This window comes from Herpailurus yagouaroundi, unplaced genomic scaffold (genome assembly GCF_014898765.1).
Source record: "Herpailurus yagouaroundi ecotype Mexico unplaced genomic scaffold, PumYag 207, whole genome shotgun sequence".
NCBI classification, from domain to species: domain Eukaryota; kingdom Metazoa; phylum Chordata; class Mammalia; order Carnivora; family Felidae; genus Herpailurus; species Herpailurus yagouaroundi.
The window spans coordinates 1041109-1045561 of NW_024412438.1; the positions used below are offsets into that span (position 1 = coordinate 1041109).

The 4453-nt window shown below is 57.8% G+C and overlaps 1 protein-coding gene across 2 annotated transcripts in view; it reads left to right on the forward strand.

The window, feature by feature from the left end:
• Positions 1 to 3252: 3252 nt before the first annotated feature.
• The window catches only part of KCNJ10 (potassium inwardly rectifying channel subfamily J member 10), a 27165-nt gene continuing 25964 nt past the window's right edge, over positions 3253 to 4453 (forward strand). For both annotated transcript variants that reach the window (XM_040452464.1, XM_040452465.1), the window contains exon 1: positions 3253 to 3509. The gene's annotated coding sequence lies outside the window, so the exon portion shown is untranslated. The remainder of the gene's footprint in view (positions 3510 to 4453) is intronic.

Genomic DNA, 4453 nt, shown 5'->3' on the forward strand with positions numbered 1-4453 from the left:
GATTCAGGTTCTGAAACTAACACCTTCTAACTATGTAACCATAGGCAAGGCAAGCCACTTCACCTCTCGGAGCCTCGGTTTCCCCATCTCAAGTGATATACGTATCTTCTATCATAAACACTCACGAATACCAATTCCCTATGTCCTTTATCATGGGTTCCCTATTGGGCTCCTAGTGATTATTCTAGGACTTTTTTTTTTTTTTTAATGTAAGCCTTACACCCAGCACGGGGCTTGAACTCACAACTTGGAGATCAAGAGTTGCATGGTCTACCAACTGAGCCAGCCAGGCGCCCTTAGGACCTCTTTTCCGTAAAATGATTTGAGAAAGTGAGAACTGTTGTTTGACAATATCTACAAAGGAATATATGCGATGGGTACATGTGTATATATGTTGTAACACATGACTTAAGAACAAAAACTCCATTTAAGTCACTCTTTTAAAAGTAGAAAACCACAGTTCCATTTGAGCTATCTGTACTTTTCCACGGTCTTGCACCCTTGCTGTTCTAGAACTTCAGAGCTCTTTCTAATTGCCCGGTCCTGCCCCACACCGTGATTTTTAGCAAATGGCTCTTCTGCTTTCCAGGGAAGGTGCAGGCCATTTGGAAAGAACTCCTCCAGAGACCTCTCCTTCACCACGAGGTATCTCTTCTGCTCCCATCCTTGGCTCTTTCCTCCCTGGCCTCTCCGAGGCATACCCTAAAAGCCTAAAAGCGTCGAGCTGAGGAGCTTGGACCGTGCCCAGGAAGCAAGGGGCACCCTGTTTGGGGGTTGATGGAGGGGTGCAGGGACTGACATGGTGAAAACAGGTTGTCTCTTCCTTTGAGAATGGAGAGAAGGGGGAAGGGTGGGTCCAGGGCCTGGGCTGTCAGTGATCTTCCTGACCCTGGCTGTGGCCATGAAATGAAAAGGGACATCCTAGAGAAATATAACAAAGAGAGACCTGGCAGGATTTAGTGGCTTAATTGACCTGTCAAGGGGTGGAGCAGAGGGAAGGGTGAAGAGTGGAGATCGGTTTCAGTTTTTAAATCTGATCGACAGGGAGGGGCGCCTGGGTGGCTCAGTCGGTTAAGCCTCTGGCTCTTGATTTCAGCTCAGGTCGAGATCTAACAGGTCGTGAGCTCGAGCCCCACATTGGGCTCTGCACTGAGAGCATGGAGGCTGCTTGGAATCCTCTCTCTCCCTCTCTGTCTGTCCCTTCCCTGCTCATGTGTCTCCCCCTTCTCAAAATAAACCAATAAACTTAAAAAAAAATGTGATTGACCAGGAGAAACACAGAAATAAAGAAGTCACGAGGGCTGCCAGCCTTGAGGAGGAAGAAGATAAGTTTGGTTTGGGGCCTGTCCGGGCGGAGTGGAAATCCCCCGCCAGCAGCTGGAACTGAGATGCTCTAAAGAAAGTCCAAGGCTGAACACAGAGATCTGAGTGTAGCTTGGAGATGAGAGGCAGAGCGACGTCAGTGATGAAGGCTCCACCTCAGACACAGAAAGAGATCAAGGACACGAAGCGAACACAGGACCAACCCTTCGGCATTGGGGGAGCGAGCGGCTGTAGGTTTGGGCGCGCAGGGCCAGTGGAGGCGGACGGGGCTGGAAGGACACCAGGTCTAAGTCATAGCGGCGAGGAATCTGGATTTTACTTCTGGCCGACGGGCAGCCACTGAAGGCTTTTACATTGGGAAGGGACACAGGTTTGTGTTTCAGAGAGCTGGTACCTTACAGGTGTTCAGCCTTAAATGTAGGAGTTCATGATCCGCAGGATTGTTCGAGTGACGGAAACTGGAGGTGGGGATGCTCACGAGAGGGCAGCTGCAGAGATCCTGGTCAGAGAGGGGCGGTGTCCTGGGGCACAGCTGAAGGATGCGGCAGAGAGGAAGGGGGCAGGCTCTGGTTAGCTCAGATGAGGAAAGAGGAAAGAATCAAGGCTCTGGCATTGCGGTCTGCTGGCCCCTCCCTCCAGACCATCTCGCTCACCTCCAGATTTATCTTCCTAAAATTCTGCCAGGGCTTCGTCTGTCCTCGGCTCAAGACTTTGCCTCCAGGAACCCAGAGCTGACCCCCAGCTGGCACCGTCCTCTCTTTCCCCAACACAGACACCTCACCTGTGGTGCCTGGCTTGCGGCCCAGCTCCCTCCCCCAGGGGGGCTAGTTCAAATGTACATTTACCCAGCGTAAGGCTTTTAGAGGCAGATCTAAACTAAAACGTTTCAGGTTTCTTTGCTTTTGTTTTGTTTTGTTTTGTTTTGTTTTGTTTTGTTTTGTTTTTTCCAAGATGTATATCAACTCAAGATGATAATGCCGGTTACTGATTAATAGTTAAATATCTAAATATCTATGATGAACCAAAATGGGGAACTGATTCTTTCCTTAATAAATGCCCAGGGCGGGAGCCTGTGGATTGGAACCCCTGGAAGCACGGATTCGGATACTGAGAGCAGTCCTTGGTGATGGCGGGGTTGAGAAGAACTGCCACCTGCTCTCTGTCTAGTCCAGGGGGCCCGTGTGCCGCCTTTTCCCAAGCAGACTTGTATTTCCATGTGTCCCGGGGACTTGGTGACTGCGTTCCTTCTGCCTCGGACGCCCTGCGCATCATCTCCCAGGACCTGAATCCTCTGCGCTCTTCAGGGCGCTTATCAGATGCCCCACATCTGCCAGGACCCCCTAAGTGGAGGGACCTGGCCCCCTCTGCGGCCTCCAGCGCCTCGCACCTGCGCCGCGCGCCCCGCCGCGTCGCGGCTCCGGGACCCGGCGGGCTGCTGGCGGGGAGGCTGGTCCGCGCACTCGGCCCCCGGGACCTCACGCAGGGCTCAGGGCCCGGTGACCGGCAGAGGGATAGCGCGCCGGAGCCCAGCCCCAGCCAGCCCCTTGGCGCTGCGCGCAGGGCCACCGGGCCGTCCCGAGTTCGTTTCCAGCTCATTAACTCGGCCCGGCCCGCCCCCCGCGCCCGCTCCCCGTCGCTGACACGGCCGCCGCCGCCTCTCCCCTGTCATCGTGCCAGCGCAGCCCCTATCGCTTCGCCCATCGTCTCGCGTCCCTTTCCCTCCCGGAGTCTGTCTGGGTCCCGCTCCTCGGGCGCTGCGCTCGGCCCTGCGCCTCCATCTGTCTGGGTCTCCGCTTCCTTGCCCCCTGCGCCCCGCCCCCCGCCCCGGCCTCTCCAATCCCGGCGGCGCGGGCCTGGCGCTCCACGTCCCCATTGGCCCGCCCGCAGCCCCCCGCCCCCGCCCGCCGGCCCCCTCCGGGCCCCTCCATTCACACAAAGTTTGGCTCCGGCGCTGCGGAGGGAGGGGGCGGCCCGGCCCGGCCCAGCTCTGCCCCCGGCCGGCCCGACCCCGGCCCCGGCCCCCGGACCAGCCCTTATCTGATCCCAGCTCCGGGTTTAAGAGTCCCGGCTCTGCCCGTCGCTCGGCTCGGTTCCTCATTCCTGCCCGCCCCGTCCGTCCGTCCGTCCGTCCGTCAGCCCGTCTGTCCCGCTGCCCATCCGAGGGGCCACTCCACCCCGGACCCAAGGTAAGACCCTGGCCCTGATGGAGCCCTGCCCACCTCGCTCCCCAAAGATAGGGGGAACCCCAGCCCTTCGGTCCCCACCCTGTCTGGTCTCAGCGGTACTGTCCTGTTCCCCAGCTTCCCACCTTGGGCGACCCCAAACAGACCCTCCTGGGAAGGGCTCCCCAAGAAAGAAACCTTACCCATGCTGGTCACCTCCAGCTCATTGGGCTAAAGAAGGGGACTTCCCGGTGCCCCTTCCCACCAGGCGGACCCGGCAGGGCATCACAGCCCTCTCAAGGGATACAGTGACCACCACATACAGGTAACCATGCATCGCCCACTCCGGCACTCCGGACAGCGCCCTCTCTTCCCAAGATGGTCAGGTTACCCCCACTCCCATCCCAGCCCCTTCCCCCTCCCCACACTGTGACACTCATGTAGTGACACCCATTGATCACGAGTCCACACATGGGAGCAGAGACACAAACCGCTGGGATTAGCGAGCTGCGGGAGCCTGGTGTGCCTGGGACCCCTGCCCACTTGGCCTCTTCCCTCCACTCCCACTTGCCCCGCATGTCAAGCTCCCCCTCCCCATCTCTTGCCCCCTTCCCCAGGTAGGTCACAGTAGGGTCCCTGGGAAGCAAGCAGGGCCGCTCCTGCAGGAGGAAGAAGGGCAGGTTGGGTTCTGAGACATTCACGCTCCAGGCAGAGATGCCCCTTCCCCATCCCAGCCCTTGTCCCCACCAGGAAGTGACCAAGGGCAGTGGTGTGAGGAAAGAGATAAGGGTCAAAGCTTCCCGATTTGGGGGAGGAGAGCTGTGCCCCTGGGATGGGTAGAAGGACAGATCTGGGACAAAGTGGGAGGGGGGCCTCTGGTTACTTGAGATGTCACTCCTGCTAATGAAGCACCCAGAGTGAGGCGGGGGTGGAGGGCCCAAAGGAGGCCAGGGCTCAGGACGTGAATT